This window comes from Phyllobates terribilis, unplaced genomic scaffold, assembly GCF_046119375.1.
Source record: "Phyllobates terribilis strain yellow unplaced genomic scaffold, ASM4611937v1 Scaffold_451__1_contigs__length_1474165, whole genome shotgun sequence".
NCBI classification, from domain to species: Eukaryota; Metazoa; Chordata; class Amphibia; order Anura; family Dendrobatidae; genus Phyllobates; species Phyllobates terribilis.
In genome coordinates, this window is record NW_027363211.1 from 28,121 (window position 1) to 48,780 (window position 20,660).

The 20,660-nt window shown below is 44.8% G+C and overlaps 1 long non-coding RNA gene across 1 annotated transcript; it reads left to right on the forward strand.

Moving 5' to 3' along the window:
• The first annotated feature begins 2,620 nt into the window (after positions 1-2,620).
• On the forward strand, positions 2,621-12,680 carry LOC141229018 (uncharacterized). Its single transcript, XR_012295797.1, has 3 exons — positions 2,621-2,675; positions 2,756-2,837; positions 12,630-12,680. It is a non-coding gene; the product is annotated as an uncharacterized lncRNA (long non-coding RNA).
• The last annotated feature ends 7,980 nt before the right edge of the window (positions 12,681-20,660 follow it).

Here is a 20,660-nt window from a genome sequence, read left to right on the forward strand (position 1 = left end):
TCAAGACATCAACTCCAATCTAGACGCTCCCCTGTTGCTGAGGCGCGGTGACGCTGTAGCTGGGTGATTGCAGTCAGAGTAGTGGTGTTTGGCATCTGTACTACAGGTAAGAAGATGGGAATGTGCCAAGGTGATTACTACATTCAGGACAATAAGTAGCTAGCTCTAGGTGTGCAGAATCCCACTCACAATATTGTCAGGCTCCCACACCCCCTGGTGTCGTGGGCTGTCGGGCTCCCGCACCCCTTCGTGTCGTGGGCTGTCGGGCTCCCGCACCCCCTCGTGTCGTGGGCTGTCGGGCTCCCGCACCCCCTCGTGTCGTGGGCTGTCGGGCTCCCGCACCCCCTCGTGTCGTGGGCTGTCGGGCTCCCGCACCCCCTCGTGTCGTGGGCTGTCGGGCTCCCGCACCCCCTGGTGTCGTGGGCTGTCGGGCTCCCGCACCCCCTCGTGTCGTGGGCTGTCGGGCTCCCGCACCCCCTGGTGTCGTGGGCTGTCGGGCTTCCGCACCCCATCGTGTCGTGGGCTGTCGGGCTCCCGCACCCCCTCGTGTCGTGGGCTGTCGGGCTCCCGCACCCCCTCGTGTCGTGGGCTGTCGGGCTCCCGCACCCCCTCGTGTCGTGGGCTGTCGGGCTCCCGCACCCTTCATGTCGTGGGCTGTCGGGCTCCCGCACCCCCTCGTGTCGTGGGCTGTCAGGCTCCCGCACCCCCTCGTGTCGTGGGCTGTCAGGCTCCCGCACCCCCTCTTGTCGTGGGCTGTCAGGCTCCCACACCCCCTCGTGTCGTGGGCTGTCAGGCTCCCACACCCCCTCATGTCGTGAGCTGTCAGGCTCCCGCACCCCCTCGTGTCGTGGGCTGTCAGGCTACTGCGCCCCATCGTGCCGTGGGCTGTCAGGCTCCCGCACCCCCTCGTGTCGTGGGCTGTCAGGCTCCCGCACCCCCTGGTGTCGTGGGCAGTGGGGCTCCCACGCCCCCTCGTGCCATGGGCTGTCAGGCTCCCGCACCCCCTGGTGTCGTGGTCTGTCAGGCTCCTGCACCCCCTGGTGTCGTGGGCTGTCAGGCTTCCGCACCCCCTCGTGCCGTAGGCCATCAGGCTCCCGCACCCCCTCGTGCCGTGGGCTGTCAGGCTCCCGCACCCCCTCGTGTCGTGGGCTGTCAGGCTCCCGCACCCCCTCGTGCCGTGGGCTGTCAGGCTCCCGCACCCCCTCTTGCCCTGGGCTGTCAGTCTCCCGCACCCCGTCGTGCCGTGGGCTGTCAGGCTCCCGCACCCCCTCGTGTCGTGGGCTGTCAGGCTCCCGCACCCCCTCGTGTCGTGGGCTGTCAGGCTCCCGCACCCCCTCGTGCCCTGGGCTGTCAGTCTCCCGCACCCCGTCGTGCCGTGGGCTGTCATTCTCCCGCACTCTCCCCTTGCCGTTGTCTGTGGAGAAGATTAATACATATTTTCATTTTTCAGGTTTTCTTTTATAAAACAAGATCCCTGAGCTTCTGTCTTTGACCGAAAAAATGGCGTCTGACAAGTCGCTGCTGTCTGCAGAAATGAACACAAACATGGAGGAAGCGCTGTATGAACAGATGCTGATGAAGGTACGAAAGATGAATTGGAGAGGCCAGCAATCACTGGGTGAATGTCTCCTCCGTCAGCCGCCGGGGGCGCTGCAGTCTCCAACATTTACCTAATGTGTATTGTTGGCTTTAGACCCCTCACAGTTGTACTATTTTGGTGCAGGAAAAATCAGTTTGCAGAACCATCCTGTTCATGTTACTCACTGATTCTCACTTGTTGCCTCATTTCATGCCAAACAGGAGATACACAGCAGAATACCGAACTTACCAGAAAGCAGACAGATCAGACCCCAATCGGGTGAGATGGGCGTCCTCTGATTATTATCCAGATTACTTTGTGCATATTATGTGACAGATACCACAGTGGGGCAGTGGGGTCTTATTGACTGCAACGGTCACATGATGCAACCAATGTGGGGGGTCACATCGTTTTTTCTTATACAGTTGGTTACATGTAAATGCTGCTTGGCTTTTGCCAATTTTATTGTATTTTTGTTCACTTTTTGTTTTTATTTCTGTGTTAGGTTTCTGCATTAAAACTCGCACATCCAAAAATACCAAAATCTTTATTAACATCTGCAAGTCGAACCAGATCCCAGCGTCCCCGGACCTGACGGTGCAGGAGTTAATCAGCATCCTGGAATCTGATGATCCCTCTGGCTATCGAGTCCCCATGAGCCTTGGAGAGCCCCACGTTGAAGTTGATAATAGTACGGTTTTTTTTAATACAGCGCGTCTCTTTTTAAAGGGGTAGTCCAGAGATATCCTTAAAGGGGTTAAAATAGCAAGTATTACAACTTACTAATCCTCAATGGTCAAAGGTGCCATCTCCACAGGTTCTGGTAGGTCCACTTCCAGTCTGCGGAATAAAGTTTGACATCTTGTTGTTGACTTTTGAACTTTTTTGGTTTAGATTTGGGACTTAAAGGGATTGTCCACTACTTGGATTCCCCTTTAAGAACTTATACCACTTATTCATAGCAGCCCTACTAAGGTCAATGGATTGAGTCGGCACCGCAAAGTATCTAAGTCCTGGTGCACTTTGTCCTACAGGTGGATGCGGCTGCACTGCATACGACATAGTGATTAATGGCACCTTCTTTGAGAAAATTAAGGTAACTGCAATTGCTTATTTCGACATACGAGTTGTCTGCTCTCCTTTGTGTCAGCTTCTTACTTTGTATTTTTTTATTAGAATAATGAGCTTTTCAGGGAATTTTTTATCACCGTGGCCATGGAGGGACTAGAGAACAAGTACCAAATGGAGCTGTCAAGAGGTAACGACCGCATCACTGATATTTTCCTTGATTTTTTCCATCGACCACACAAGGACTTGTTCTTTCGTGGAGCAAGTTTACCATATAATATATTGAAAATTTTTATGTACCAACCTGTTGTATGGCACCGTATCAAATGCCTTTGAAAAGTCCAGATAGACAACATCCACTAAGTTTCCCTGGTCCAACCTAGAACTTACCTCCCCATAGAATCTTTTCAGATTAGTTTGCAGGACAGATCCCTCATAATCATATGTTTAGGTTATTCTTATTGAGGTGCTCCAGGTTAGTATCTCTTAGCAAACCCTCAAAGATGTTGCCCACAGTACAAGTTAAACTTACCGGTCTATAAATTCCAGGCTCAGATGTTATCCCCTTCTTGAATATTGGTACCACATTTGCTATGTGGGTGTAACACTGGTGGATATGGACCCACTGCCCCACGGGAGGGTTGTGACTAGGTGTCTACTGGGTCTCCACTAGAACCTCTGGTGGTGAGGATAGACTGGGCCGCCGATAGACACCAGGTACCACTTCAGGGCAGTCCCCGGGACTGTAGCAGCATTCCGGAGGTACCAGGGTACCAGACACAGGAGAGCGAAGAAAAGGACTAGGTCAGACAGTCTGAGATCGGGGCAGGCAGCACAGGTTCAGGATAGAGAAAAATGGCAAGGGGGACAGGGGTTTTTGATACCAGAAAACTCCTTTAACGCTTGCAACCTCTGTTGCTTGACTGCAACTCAAACAGTCAAATCAGTCAGTAAGAATTTAGGACACTTCCATGGCGATATTTTGCATCAGTATTTGTTAGCAGATGCCAGGAGTGGATCCAAAACAGAAGAGGTGAAAGTGTTTCAGTTACTATTTTTCACTGTGTTTGTTCCCCTCTGGTTTTCAGCTTACAAATACTGATGTAAATTGGTGCCCAAAATACTCACTGTGTGAATGAGGCGAGGAAGCTGCTTGTAGTACTGTAATAGAAGTCCTTATTCTGAGGATGAGTGCTATAATTCTTGTCTTCTCTGCTCCATCAAACTCCCCAGAGCAGGGGCAACCCCTGGGGCAAAACTGCTGGCAGCAGATGTCCAGACGTATGACTCAGTGAAGTGTGATGGACCCCGACTCCCAAACAAAATGAATCAGACACATACAAAATAAATACACAAAGCATTGCAATTAGGTGTCAAACGTTCTCAACTTTATTTAAATTTACATGACACCGAAAATGGCACAACCCTCGACTCACGAAGAGTCACCCTCCAGCACTCAGGAGAGGAAAAACCCCTGTGGAGGAAACCTCTAGGGAACCATGGCTGGAGGGCTGCCCTTCCCTTGGGCTTAGAGAGTTAGTGCCGATATATGACGGAGTTTTAGAATTTCTACATATTTACAGAGAACGACATAACAAATATAGACTATTAATGTGATAAACTGGATGTGGGAGAGATCTGGCTGCGATATCTGTCACCACATTTGTTGCTGGAACGAATTTAGTTGATCTGATTTCCCAGATGGATCTACCACTTCTCCCTTACAGATCCAGCTCCGTCTCTCAAGAAGTTGGGTACTTGGTTACAGGGGTTGCTCATTATGGATAACCCCTAATAGGATGAGTATCCCCTCCCCCTCCCAATTTATCACCCATTAAAGTCAAGGATCCATCCATGAACTCCCAAAGAAGAGCAGCTGTTTGTACATAGTAACAGAAGGGGATCCTGTTTTGGGGACCCCCCGTTCTGTTACCTTCCCTTCCCCCCGGGGTGTCTAAGAAGACAACCCCTTTCCCTGCTAGAACCTCCAAATTACACCAACGTTGGCACATTACGTGGGGTGGTCAAGCTTAAGGTCCTCAGGCGCATCATCAGTAATGGCGCTGATCGTGGCAGCGCGGCATTCTTTTATGGAATCTTCTTTATGACACTTGTTTACGCCCTCACAATAGTTGTCATGATTACTACAAGGGCTATTACTGATGCAGGGTCCAAGTATTAACCCTTTCATCATTGGTAATTCACTTTCATTATGGAGGCAAATAACTGCACTTGTTACCAAGCAGGAGTCTTATAATTACGGCTTCCCTTAGGCACCATAAGAAACATAGATTATAGAACATACGTACAAGTGTTTCAGGAGTGTTTTGCACTTTTTAGATCCATAGATTGGGCTTATAACTAGCACTTTACAAAGCAGAAAATTAAGAGGAAATTACTTGTAAAATAATATTATAGGGAATTGCATTTCAAGCATTTTCCTAATGTGCATTCTGCATACTTGCATAGTTACATAGGTTGAAAAAGTTTGAACTTTAATGTCCTTGGTCTATCTCCAAAGTTATCCATTTTCTTTTTACTAGATTATTTATAACCCACAATGTCATGTTTTGTTAAAAAAGTATCCAGCCCTTCTATAAATGCTGTTATACTATCTGCCATTACTATATCTTGTGGTTGGCTTTCCACAGTCTGACTGCTCTAACTGTAAAGAATCCTTTCCTATTAAGTTGCCAGAATCGCTTCTCCTCCGCTTGTTATGAATGTTCCTGGTACTTTGTAAGGTCCTGGAAAGTGATAAGTCATGTGCCAGTACTATGCATTGACCACATATGTATTTATACATATAAATGTATATTTATGAAGGAGATGATAATTACCCTTCATAGAGGTGTTACGATCATTCATAAATTGCTTTCATAGGTTTGATCTCCAGGATTAGCAGAGATTTGGGGTGTAAACGTAATAAATAATGAGTAAAACATCAAAGCAAACGAAAAAGGGTTTTTGACCCAAACTGGTAGGTGAGACCGGCTAGCCCCATATTATACGAGGTCACAACCAGGTTTCGCCTGAGGAGGGCAGCACTAATGAGTCCTCAGGAGCGCATAACCCTGAAATATGCAGCGATTCTACACGATCTATTATAAAAGGGTTTAATATGCTACTTACTACCATGTTTTAGCTAAGATACAAGGCATACTTGTAAGGAGAGATGAAAAAGGTGATGGGGGACAACATATAAATATACTGAGGAACTCTATACACTAGTGGCCAAAATTGAGGCAACACCCCCAAGATTTATAAATTTTTAGCATTTTGCCAATACAAATACAAATTTCATGAATGTTTTTGATTTCACAGTAAAGTTTTTAAGTAGAAATAAAATCTCATATAGAAACACAATATTAGCAGGAAATTTGTTCATTTGTCAACAAATTGGACACTATTGTCACTCAGATGACTGTGGGAGAAAAGCCATTGATTTGTCCTATTTTCATATCTAACACTAAATGTTAATACTCAGTTGGATAGCCCTCGGCCTTGATGACTGCCTGGCATCTACTTGGCATGCTATCTACCAGTTTGTGTAAATCAGATGGTGTGATGATTAGAGATGAGCGGTGTTCGACTGGAACTGTTCGCCAATCTCAAATTCGAGCTGTTTTGGGCGGTGTTCGAGTTGTTCGACGAACCCGAACGATTTGCAAAAAATTCGGCTGTTCGAGGTTATGTTCGATAACTGTTCGTGCACCAAAAGCGTGTCCTGCATGTCTGGCGCTATTTAGAGCACCAATCATGCAGGGATTGTCTGCCACTCACTGTAATGCCACAGCCATGGTGGTTGTGGCATTACAGTGATTGCCCAAATCGATGGGAACAGTGCCAACAGTGAAACATGAAAAGCCGGCAATTCAGCAGCGGCATACACCTGTACCCGACAATTTAGAACCGAAAGAATAGAGCTTCACACATAGATTAGATAGATATAAACATGTCAGCCACATATATACGAAGTACAGTGAAAGTGCTGCTTACTGTACTTGTCATTTAGCGTAAAGGATTTATCAAAAAAAATAATAGTGTTTTCATGCACCGTCTCTTTAAAAAAGCCGGCCGGCAATTCAGCATCTGTACCCGACAATTTATAACAGACAGAATAGAGCTTCACACATAGATTAGATAGATAGAAACATGTCAGCCACATATATACGAAGTACAGTGACAGTGTTGCTTACTGTACTTGTCATTTAGCGTAAAGGATTTATAAAAAAAAATAATAGTGTTTTCATGCACCGTCTCTTTAAAAAAGCCGGCCGGCAATTCAGCAGCGGTACCCGACAATTTATAACAGACAGAATAGAGCTTCACACATAGATTAGATAGATAGAAACATGTCAGTCACATATATATGAAGTACAGTGATAGTGTTGGTTACTGTACTTGTCATTTAGTATTAAAATAAAGGATTTATTATTAAAAAAATTGGCGTGGGGTTCCCCTTAATTTTAGGCTCTAGCGGAGGTTAAGCAGACGGCTGGGGCAGATGTTTGAGACCTGGGAAGGGGGTAATACCCACGGAGCTTCCCAGGCTACTAATATCAGCCCCCAGCTGAATACATAGCCTTTACTAGCTATTAAAATGGGGGACCCCCCAAAAAAAATGACGTGGGGTCCCCCCTAATTTAATAGCTAGCAAAGGCTAGGCAGACAGCTGGGGGCTGATATTAATAGCCCAGGAAGGGAGCCATGAATATTGGCCCCCTCCCAGGCTAGAAACACCAGCCGTCAGCCGCCCCAGAAATGGCGCATTCATAGGATGCGCCAATTCTGGCACTTAGCCTCGCTCTTCCACGCTGCCCTGGTGCGGTGGCAGGGGGTAATAGGGTTGGGGTTGATGTCAGCTTATAATGCCAGCTGACATCAAGCCCAGGTTAGTAATGGAGAGGCGTCTATAAGACACCCCCATTACTAACCCCATAGTCAAAGTTAAAAAAACACAAACACCCAGAATAAAGTCCTTTAATTGAAATAAAGACACAATCCTTTATTGTTCTAAATTAAACCATACTTACCGTCACGCCCATTCCAGCTGAAGCCAACGATCTCCTGCAATAAAAGAAAAATAATAAAGCAACCTCATCCTTACCTTTCCATGGTTCCCACGACAGCTTCAGCTCTGCTACATCGAGATGACAGGCTGGACCGCAGCAGAACGCTGCCATCCAGCCTCTCATCCCGCAGACACTGAGAAGCGCAGGCATGCTTGCGCTGCTCAGCGTCTCTCTGTGACGACATCCAGATGAGCCGAGTTCATGTCCAATGAACTCGGCTCACCTCATGCACGTCACTGACAGCGTGGGAAAATTCTCACACTGAAGCGGTGAGTGCAGGAGAATTCTCCCACGCTGTCAGTGACGTGCATAAGGTGAGCTCATGTCCAATGAACTCAGCTCACCTCCTGCACGTCACTGACAGCGTGGGAAAATTCTCCTGCAATCAGCGCTTCAGCGTGAGAATTTTCCCACGCTGTCAGTGACGTGCATGAGGTGAGCCGAGTTCATTGGACATGACCTCGGCTCATCTGGATGTCGTCACAGAGAGACGCTGAGCAGCGCAAGCAAGCTGTGTCCAGCCAGGTACAGCAGGCAGGAACGGGCTGCCCCCATCCACCAGCTGCCTATTTGTACCTGGCCGGACACAACAATATAGGGAAGCCCTTTTTTTCTTAATTATTTCATGAATTTCATGAAATAATTAAAAAAAATTGAAGTGGGGCTTCGCACTATATTTGTGTCCAGCCAGGTACAACAGGCAGGAACGGGCTGCCCCCAACCAGCAGCTGCCTATTTGTACCTGGCCGGACACAACAATATAGGGAAGGCCTTTTTTTCTTAATTATTTCATGAATTTCATGAAATAATTAAAAAAAAAGTACGTGGGGCTTCGCCCTATTTTTGTGTCCAGCCAGGTACAACTAGGCAGCTGGGGGCTGGAATCTGCAGCGCAGGGAGGCCCAAGCTTTCTGGGCCCCCCCCCCCCGCTACAAATTGCAGTCCGCAGCCACCCCGGAAAATGGCGCGTTCATAGAAGCGCCATCTTCTGGCGCTGTACCCAACTCATCCAGGGCCCTGGTGCGGTGGCTCACTGGGTAATAAAGGGGTTAGGGCCAGCTTGGTATTATCAGCTGGCCCCAAGCCCAAAATTCATGGGGTCACGCCAGTATTAGACATGACCGCCATGAATTTCTAGTAAAGTATTTAAAAAAAACACAACACCCAGAATAAAGTCCTTTAATTGAAATAAAGACACAATTCTTTATTGTTCTAAATTAAACCATACTTACCATCACACCCATTCCAGCTGAAGCCAACGATCTCCTGCAATAAAAGAAAAATAATAAACCAACCTCATCCTTACCTTTCCATGGTTCCCACGACAGCTTCAGCTCTGCTACATCGAGATGACTGGCTGGACCGCAGCAGAACGCTGCCATCCAGTCTGTCATCCCGCAGACACTGAGAAGCGCAGGCATGCTTGCGCTCCTCACTGTCTCGCTGTGACGGCATCCAGATGAGCCGAGGTCATGTCCAATGAACTCGGCTCACCTCATGCACGTCACTGACAGCGTGGGAAAATTCTCACGCTGAAGTGCTGAGTGCAGGAGAATTCTCCCACGCTGTCAGTGATGTGCATGAGGTGAGCTCATGTCCAATGAACTCAGCTCACCTCCTGCACGTCACTGACAGCGTGGGAAAATTCTCCTGCAATCAGCGCTTCAGCGTGAGAATTTTCCCACGCTGTCAGTGACGTGCATGAGGTGAGCCGAGTTCATTGGACATGACCTCGGCTCATCTGGATGTCGTCACAGAGAGACGCTGAGCAGCGCAAGCAAGCCTGCGCTTCTCAGTGTCTGCGGGATGACAGGCTGGATGGCAGCGTTCTGCTGCGGTCCAGCCTGTCATCTCGATGTAGCAGAGCTGAAGCTGTCGTGGGAACCATGGAAAGGTAAGGATGAGGTTGCTTTATTATTTTTCTTTTATTGCAGGAGATCGTTGGCTTCAGCTGGAATGGGCGTGATGGTAAGTATGGTTTAATTTAGAACAATAAAGGATTGTGTCTTTATTTCAATTAAAGGACTTTATTCTGGGTGTTTGTGTTTTTTTTAACTTTGACTATGGGGTTAGTAATGGGGGTGTCTTATAGACGCCTCTCCATTACTAACCTGGGCTTGATGTCAGCTGGCATTATAAGCTGACATCAACCCCAACCCTATTACCCCCTGCCACCGCACCAGGGCAGCGTGGAAGAGCGAGGCTAAGTGCCAGAATTGGCGCATCCTATGAATGCGCCATTTCTGGGGCGGCTGACGGCTGGTGTTTCTAGCCTGGGAGGGGGCCAATATTCATGGCTCCCTTCCTGGGCTATTAATATCAGCCCCCAGCTGTCTGCCTAGCCTTTGCTAGCTATTAAATTAGGGGGGACCCCACGTCATTTTTTTGGGGGGGTCCCCCATTTTAATAGCTAGTAAAGGCTATGTATTCAGCTGGGGGCTGATATTAGTAGCCTGGGAAGCTCCGTGGGTATTACCCCCTTCCCAGGCTTCAAACATCTGCCCCAGCCGTCTGCTTAACCTCCGCTAGAGCCTAATATTAAGGGGAACCCCACGCCAATTTTTTTAATAATAAATCCTTTATTTTAATACTAAATGACAAGTACAGTAACCAACACTATCACTGTACTTCATATATATGTGACTGACATGTTTCTATCTATCTAATCTATGTGTGATGCTCTATCTTTCTGTTCTAAATTGTCGGGTACCGCTGCTGAATTGCCGGCCGGCTTTTTTAAAGAGACAGTGCATGAAAACACTATTATTTTTTTAAATAAATCCTTTACACTAAATGACAAGTATAGTAAGCAACACTATCACTGTACTTATTATATATGTGACTGACATGTTTCTATCTATCTAATCTATGTGTGAAGCTCTATTCTTTCTGTTCTAAATTGTCGGGTACAGATGCTGAATTGCCGGCCGGCTTTTTTAAAGAGACGGTGCATGAAAACACTAATATTTTTTTTAATAAATCCTTTACACTAAATGACAAGTGCAGTAACCAACACTGTCACTGTGCTTCTTATATGTGTGACTGACATGTTTCTATCTATCTAATCTATGTGTGATGCTCTATTCCTTCTTGTCTAAATTGTCGGGTACCGGTGTATGCCGCTGCTGAATTTGCCGGCCGGCTTTTTTAAAGAGAGTGTCTTCTGAGCAGTTTGTCAGCTTTTGGACACCTTTGCAGGTGTTTTCTATGTGTTTCTATGTGTTTTTGTTTGCCTGCCATTGGTTTTAACGGTGTTCGACGGTGTTCTAAGGTGTTCGACGAACAGTTCGACGAACAGTTCCTCGAACATCCCGGTGTTCGACGAACCGAACCGAACCCGAACACTACGGGGGTGGCTCAACACTAGTGATGATATGAAGCCATGATTTGATGATGGCTGCAATGAGTTCCTGCTTGTGTGAAGCCCGCTGTTTTGACACCGCTCTTTTGAGGCGAGCCCAGAGATTCTCAATAGGATTGAGATCTGGGCTGTTTCCTGGCCAATTCAATAGCTGGACATTTTTGTCCTTGAACCAAGAGAGACATTTTTTAGCTGTATGGCATGGGGCTCCATCTTAAAATAAACGGTGTCCCTTCACTAAATACATCATGTGCCGAAGGAATGAGTTTAGGCTGAAGGACGTCCTTGATGTACTTTTCAGCATTAACTGTTTCTTCAATTACCTGCAGCCTACCACCTGCATCTCTGGACACGCAGCCCCCTACCATAACACTCAGAGGAGGCTTCATGGTGGGTATTGTACCCTCTGGCAACCAGTCCTCTCCAGGTCGTCGTCGAACGTAGCGGACACCGTCACTGCCAAAGATGGATAGGCGTGTCTCATCGCTCCATATAACATTTCTCCATTGTTCAATGGTCCATTTACAATGTTCTTTGGCCCCTGCAGACGTTTCTGACGCTGTGAGGCATTCAAAAATGGCTTTTTACCTGGTATTCTGGCTCTTAACCCCGCGTTTACCAGTCGTCGTCGAACCGTCCGATCAGACACTGTCACTCCGGTGTTGACAAGCTCCTTGTTGATGTTAACAGCAGTTTATTCCCTGTTATTTAGGGTGATTCTAACAATTCTTCTATCAGTCTGAGGAGTTGTAGCCTTCTTCCTTTCTCTACCTGGTTTATTCTTTATCGAACCAGTCTCTTGAAACCGCTTACACACTTTGAGAATGAATACATGTAATTGCTTACCTTTTGATGACAAACTGGCTATAAAATATAAAAACCGCATTTTAATCGCACAATATCTGTCTTAAATCACACCCAGGTCACTATAAACCAACATAGACTACATATCGCAGAAGAGGGCGTGTGTACAAGTAAGTAGGTCAGTGAAAACTTCCATTAAATATTGGTGATGGTGAAAAAGTGAAGGTGTTGCCTCAATTTTGGCCACTGGTGTATAACACAAAATATAAACAAAAAAGAAAGGGAAGAACATTTCTGCACAAAAAACATGTCGCTCGGCAGGAAAATCCCCTTGATACTGCGTTTTTTGAGATTTTTTTTGTCCCGTTCTTTAGAAACGCTGCAAAAATACTGAAAGAATAGACATGAAACTGCTTCAAATCTGCGAGGATTTACTTTTCCTGGTACTATCAAACATAGCGTTTTTGGGAACTTGGAGCTCTATATTACAAATATGTCCGTCCCTCCAGTTGAAAGAAATTAACATTTTCCTGGAGGGAAGTTTATATTTTACATTATGTCAGTTTTTGTCTATCAATGATAAAGTGCAGTTTGCAGCAATTTTTATTGTGACATATACCCAAATCATTCACGAAAATATTTCAAATTCAACGCGCGTCGGGCGGGCCTGCGTGCTCTCACATGCCAGAGCTGAGTTTCAGTTCCAGTCCGACCCTGTTAATCATCTATGGTTTCCCTTCAGAGTGGAAAATGCCGAAAAATCGGAAGTTCCTGGGATCCATTTTTGAACAGAATATCAGAACCAAATCAAAACCGATGATTCAGGAAATGGACACAATGGGGTAAGTCCCAACTCTAAGGTACAAGTCTATGGCATACAGTCTGTAAAAGACGACAGAGTAGGCTGCTGTTGAGCATCGGCGGCTTCTTCTCTGATGTTCCTCGCTCATCCATGCAGTACATGGTCGGCCATTCAATTGATTGGATGTCTTATAATACCACATTTCCTCTAGGTACACAAAGTATGAAGAGCGCCACTCCTCCTGGTGATAGGTTATACCCAACAGAAGCGGCAGCGCCACTCCTCATGGTGATAGGTTACACCCAACAGATGGGGGAGCGCCACTCCTCATGGTGATGGGTTACACCCAACAGATGGGGGAGCGCCACTCCTCGTGGTGATGGGTTAAACCCAACAGATGGGGGAAGTTGCAGAATGGCTTGTTATGGTGCAAGAACAATGTGGACATTGTTTTTTTTTTGTTTTAACTATTATGCTTTTATGTTCTTTATTTTTTTCCTACAGACCCTCCCAGCTAACTCCAAGCAAGTCCCTCATCTCAAAAGTTGAAAGGTTTGGGTTACTTTGAGGTTTAATGCATGCATTTACTTTTTTTAGAATCCCATCTTACAAAAGATATAGGATATCCAACTTCTTGGACTCCAAGAATAAGGGGGCTGCAGCCTGGAAGTAACCCCGCTGCCCTTTTTAAAGAATATGCTGGTGTGGGGCAGCTACCCGGATATTCACTATGCAGGAGAACTGCAGCTAAGCCCATTCACTTTGCTGGATCTATGCTGTCGTTCCGCTGCACAGTGGAGGCCATGATGCCAATGTGCAGGGAATGACTGTGAAAGGGGCTGTTCCTCATTACCAGCATCAGTGCCCCTTTATTATATTAGAGATTGACCCCAACAGATCATAAATTGATGGTGTACCCTTGCAATATACTGCTTCCTTCCTTTTTTTATCAGTTCACCCTTGAAACCAGATTACATGATTGTGGCGGAACCTCCTGTAGGACACTCAAGTTTTCTGGTGGCTGAAATCTCTTTACCTAAAGTGGTGAGACCCTCAGATGTGGTTTAGGACTGTGACCTTTTTGCATTTCATGTGATTTCCAATAGTCTTCCCTTATTAAAAGTCTGTGCCAACCTCGTGCTACCGGTCCTCCTCTGCCAACTTTTATCATCACAGCTTTGATGTGTCCACAGTAGCCAATTGCTGGCAGCTGTGACACATTTACTGGATGATGATGATATAATTTTTTTTTTCATACCATGGTGGGTTGTTTGCAAGCTGTTGGAATTGGAAAGAAGATCTCTGTAAACGACTCTGTCAGCGAAGAATGACTGTTCAAACCAAGCACAGACGCCCAGTGCTTCACGGCGGGACCAGTCATTTATATAAGCCTTCCCCCCTGCTTGTTTCCCCTCCATCTCCACCATCACCTCTTCTTTGACAGTTCTGGCTTCATAGATCCAGAGAGGAGATAGAGGGAAAACAAGCTGGTGGGAAGATGTATATATTATTATTATTATTTAATTATATAGTGCCATTGATTCCATGGTGCTGGTGCATATAAATGATGTTATAATGATGATATAAATGATGAAAGAGGCTTGTTGCAATAGTGTAGAACACGCCGCTCTTTATTTTTTCTATATTAATGCGACATTTGGAGGAATCGCACAGAAAATGCTTTAAATGTATTTATTTTTTAATTAGATTTTTCTCATGTCCATGATTCACATTGCGTTAAATGAGGCATAATGAAGATGAAGAATGTTTCAGCTAATGTAGCCTTCATCAGACAGGATAATGTAGCTTAAGGGGACCCACTTGGTTAAATATAGGGGTCAGTTCTGGTCTTCCCAAAAAGCAGATTAAGTAGTCACCACACGGGAATCTGGTGATTACTGGGTTTGCTTTTGGGGACCCCAGATTTCTTCATATAACCGAGTGGGCCTTCTGCCTAATGAAGGCTACATTATCTGAAATTCTGGTACCATTCATTATGCCTCACTTAAAGGGGTTGCCTGGCACTTTAATATTGATGACCTATCCTAAGGATATTCCATTAGTATTAAAGTGGTGGACAACCCCTTTTAATGCAGTGTGAATCCTAAAAAATATTTTTCAGCATTTTCTGTGAGCAGTTCCTCCACGTGTCAGATTTAATGTAGGAGACGTGTGGAGCTACACAGTAACTTCTAGTTGGCCACGTATCAAGATAAAAGTTTAGATTTTTGTGCACTTGTTGGTTACAACTTTCTTTCCCGTACAGAAGCATTCAGCGACATAAGCGTTGTTACCACGCTGGTCTTCTCTTTACAGTCTTCTGCTAGATCTCTTGTGTTGGACTTGGGTGAAGACAGAATAGTCAGACGTCCCGATTTGTATCATCTAGACGTCTTCATTCCTTACAATATCATCCAAGAACAAAGTGGAGCTCAGTTCAACAAGGACAGTAAGGTGAGACAATTAAGCAAAGCTGGACATGTCTTATAGCCCATTCTGAAATCTCCTTCTTAAAGAGGTTCTCTGAGAAAATGTATAAAATAAAATTTTAAAAAATGTATGCATTTATTTAGCAAAAATAAATTGTTTTAATTAGTGAATAATTCTATGTGAATACTTTTATGCCCAAAAATGGCAAAAGTATTCTCGGAGTGATACCTTTATTGGCTAACCAGAAAAAAAATATATATATGCAAGCTTTCAGAGCACAGAGGCTCCTTCTTCAGGCAATATTACACATGAATTCATAACATTTGTAATCCTGCCTGAAGAAGGAGCCTGTGTGCTCTGTAAGTTTGCATATATATATATTTTTTTCTGGTTAGCCAATAAAGGTATCACTCCGAGAATACTTTTGCCATTTTTGGGCATAAAATTATTTCCATCAAATTTTCTGGCTAACACGGTACCACAATATAAATTTGTATTGTACATCACAATTAGCGGATAATAATTGCGTATGGACATAATGGCCAACGATGTCAGCAGCCATCCATCCTAGATGGGTGAAGGTAAACTGATTGAGACGGACATCTCTGACCTACCTGTCGGAATCAAGAACGTGCATCTATGTCATCGATTGACTGACTGATCACGTCCATGAGTCAACATGTTGTAAACCTGTCATGATGAGTGAGCAGATAGGATGCTGCCCCTCACCCTGACAGGAACTTATCTATCACAACATATAGTTGCCCAGAGACATCTGAATGCATCGGCTTTCCTTTATGCCATTCATCAAACATGTCGTATATTTTGTGTATAGCGAGTCACAAGCCTCACACTGCTCTGCGTCTTATCATTTGGTTCTATGAGCTGCAGTAAAACGTGACATATATTCCAGGTGCTGACGATCACAATGCCGGTCCAGCCAGCATAGCGGTGGGCTCAGAAGATCAGCTTTGGAAAACGTTCCTCTTATATAGATCCAGTGGATCCTACTTACATTCGCTGCTGTTTACATTGTATGGTTACAATTCTATTTAGACTTCAATATGACTCCAGAATAAATTTTTGTCTTTCTTATACTTGCCGTATATTTTTCCCAAGGAGGGGGTTTAGGTATTGTGCTTTTTTTTTTTTATTTCTACTGTAATATTTCATAATATCTGTGAATAAGTCTTGAAAATAATTTGCATTGAAAAGGTTGAGATCCTCTGAATCTACAGGGATTTTTAGGAATTAAAAATCTACAGCAGTAAATCTGCAGCAGAATTTACATTTTGCACCATGTCTGGATTTAGTAGCAGCTGCCCCTTTAAATGGAATATGTCAGCAGGTTTTTGCTATCCCATTTGAGAGCAGCATAATCCGAGGCCCTGATTCCAACGATGTATCACTTACTGGGCTGCTTGGTGTTATTTTGATAAAATTGCAGTTTTTTTTTTCTCATGCAGATCTCTGAATGCTGAGCTCTGTATAATAACCCCACCCACACCACTGATTGGCCGCTTTCTGTGTACACTGTATATAAACTGCCAATCAGTGGTGGGGGGCGTGGTTGGACTACCTGGCTGCAGGTTTACTAGTCCTCTAGTGATAATCTTCTGCTAATAAAAGTGTGATTTTTATCAAAACTACAACAAGCAGCCCTGTAAGTGAGACGTCCCTAGAATCAGGGTCTTTGTCTCTACATCATGCTGCTCTCAACAACAACCAATATATAGTACATCCGACAAGGGGTCAATGTGTTAAAAAAGACCTTTATTATAACAATTTGGGTACATGGCGGGAAAGAAAAGAGCACACACACATATATATAGTAATACCATATAATAGTGAGGAGGTATAATGTAAATATTTGAATTGCAGAGACACCAGGGCTAAATAGTAGTAGCTCCAATTGTGCTAATGCATACTGATAGTATATCCTAGGTCACATAGTAAAAGGATATAATCCCAAATAATAAAAGCCAATATAGGCATTCCCAAGATAATGACCTTTTGGTATATACATATCAAGGGATGTATTATATCCAAGTAGGTTAATTCCCAAGTAACAGTAATGTTGTATTGGATTCATTCATACCTGGTATATATTGTCTGCACGTCTTGCAATAGCTCTGGGCTCGGTGGTCCTACTCCTAGTGTGGCGCTCACCCCATCATGCTGCTCTCAGAATAGCCAAGAAAAACCTGCTGACAGATTCCCTTTACAAATAGCTGAAATGGCTCCTAGATACCAGAGAAGGAAAACGTTATTAAAACGGTTTTGTTTCCTAAATAGAAAAGCAAATTAAACACCACTGGATAATGTGGTGTGTGAAACCGTCCATTGGATTGCTGTTTCGGGTGGGCTCAGGAGCAGAGGCCCCCATCCTACACAGCTGACATCTTGCTGTAACAGCAGCGGCCAGAGCGGAGCGTCAATCACTGCTGTTTAACCATTTATATGCTGTCAATCACTGATGGCAAGTTAAATAGCGCAATCGCCGGTACGCTATGCAATGTTACTAGAAATTTTTTTTTTACTTTTCCATTTCCTTGAATTACTTGTTGTGATTTGCGGATCCATTGACTGGCCACGTGGAAGGGCTGCAGCCGATCATTCATGACCGTAGCAGATACACATTTACGTGTGGAAATAGGCCCTTATAGAAATCAATCAATAGAACGTATACCTGGATATCCAGGTTTATCCTTTGCATACATTTAAAGAGGTATAAGTCATGGCATATTACTAGGATGTCATTCTTGGGGGTCTGACAGCCTAATTTAGAAAGAAGTGGATGCATTATTTTTTTCACGCTCCCAATTTAACAATTTGAGTACAGTTGGATCTATTGTTTTTTTTATTTTTTGCACTATGGGTGGGTGGTTGAGAGCACAGCTGTGCAGGAAAAAAAAAGCTTACAGGTTCTCAATTCCTTCATTCTTGGGATCGGTGGCGGAACCACAGGTCGGACCATCGCCAATCAAGATATTATATCCCTTCACACTCATCATTGCTCCCAATTAACAATTTGAGTAGGTGCATTTTTTTAGGGTATTTTTGCGCAATGGGTGGGAGCACAACTGTGCAGGAAAAAAAGCTGATAGGTTTCCCATTTCTTCATTCTCAGAATCAGTGGATGGAACATCGCCAATCACAATATTATATCCTTCACACTAATCGTTGCTCCCAATTATCAATTTGAGTACGGTTATACCTATTGTTTTTTTAGGGGTTTTTTTTGCACTGTGGGTGGTTGGGAGCACAGCTGTGCAGGAAAAAAAAAAGCTGATAGGTTCCCCATTCCTTCATTCTCAGGATCAGTGGTGGAACCAGAGGTTGGATCATCTCCAATCAAAATATTATATTATTCACACTAATCATTTGCTCCTAGTTAACAATTTGAGTACGGTTGAACCCATTGTGTTTTTTTAGGGTTTTTGTTTTTTTTGCACTATGGGTGCAAGTTATAGTAATATGTGTCACCGTAAAAAAAAAAAACTAATAGTGTCTCTTGATTGTTCAGACACAAATATATCTGTTGAAAATAGTCTGGTATACACCAGTAAATTATAACTGTGGTTTTGCTGTTCCACGGTAAAAAATCTCTATTATCCTGCTTTTGGCATTTTTTGCCGCAAAGAAAAACAGTAGTAGTGTCTCCTGATTGTTCAGACACAAATATATCTATTTAAAATTTTCTGGTATACCCCAGTAAACAATAACTGTGGTTTTGCCATTCCACGGTAAAAAATCTCTATTATTCACCTTTTGGTATTTTTTCCGTAAAGAAAAACAGTAATAGTTTCTCCCTGATTGTTCAGATTGTTTAAAAGAGTCGGGTGTAGGCCAGAGAAATAGAACTGTGGTTTTCCTCTTCCACGGTTCTAATCTACTTTATTTTTCCATTGATGGTGCGAGTGTCAGCTATTTTACTTACTTTACAATGGGCAAGGCGCGTGGCAAGGGACATGGAAGTGGACGTTCTGGTGATGGTGCATGCAGAGGACGGGGCCGTGGCCAAGGTGAAAATGTGCCACAACCAACAGCCATATCTTCTCGCTCCCACTTCTTGACCGAATTACTAGGGAAGCACAGAACAACACCAGATCAGTGTGAACAGGTTATTAATTGGATAGCAGATAATACTTCCAGTTACCTGGGCACCACCACCTCCGGTCTGTCTTCCACACGGTCAACTCTTAGTAGCCATGAGTCTCGACCGCATACTCCTCCTCACCCTGATGCTCCTCCCTCCCACCATGCCGAGTGTCGTCAGACAGCAACTAATCCCACACTTGGACACTCTGAAGAGCTGTTCACTGGTCCATTTCCAGATTTGTGCCCCTCGCCTGCTCCGCTTGAAGTGGTGGAAGAGGAGATCCCATGTAGAGATGCCCAAATATTTGAACAGCCACGGCCAGAGGAAGTCAACGCTGGCAATTTGTCACAAGAGGTTGACGATGACGAGACACAATTGCCAGGAAGTGAGGAGGAGGATCGTGGTGCGCAAGTGGAAGAGGAGGAGGTGGTGGATGATCTAGTAACTGACCCAATGTGGCAGGAGGACATGCAGAGCGAGGCCAGCAGCAGACAGGGTGAGGGAGGCAGAGTACCCCAACAGGCAGAAAAAAGCAGTGTGGTGGCCGCACACAGAAGGCCGGCAACAGTTCCCCGTAACACCAACACGAGGGACGTTGCCAGTACAACCTGTAGGTCTTCCAGAGTCAGGAATTTTTTTAAAGACTCTGCTGATATCCCCAAAAAGGCCATTTGTACCACCTGCCATGCCAGCATCAGCAGGGGTGACAAAACTACCAGCCTGACCACCACCAGCATGATCAGGCACATGGCAGCAAAGCACCCGACTTTGTGGGGCGAACCCCAGGGTCCATGACCAGTGTCAGCTGGTGTCACCTGTTGTGTGTGCATGGCAATCCCCTGTCCATACTGCATGCAAAGATGCCCCCTCCTCTCAGTCTTTATGGCAGTCTCTCAAGAGTGTGCAAAGCAGTCATCAAAGCAAAAGGTGGCTACTTTGAAGAACCTAGAATATAAGACATATTTTCAGTTGTTTCACACTTTTTTGTTAAGTATATAATTCCACATGTGTTAATTCATAGTTTTGATGCCTTCAGTGTGAATGTACAATTTTCATAGTCATGAAAATACAGAAAAATCTTTAAATGAGAAGGTGTGTCCAAACTTTTGGTCTGTGCTGTATGTACCATCTTGACAAACTTTGAGGAGTCCACCAAGATGGTGAGTGGCGATGACGCCATCATTAGCGTCAGCATTCCACTTGTCTGTCTTTTGCAATGCTCTCTGCAGAGAATTAAAGAGGAGGCATTGCAGCCAGAGTATGATGAAATGGATCAAGAAGCCGTAGCGGTCGATTACACACAGCCCAGCCTCATTTCATCCCAACGTGCATTGGGGGACAATGAGGGAGAGGAGGAGGAGGAAGAACAGGAGCTTGTATCATGTGCTGTAGACGGTAGTACCTGTACAACTGTCATACTGTCAGTTCAGCGTGGGTGG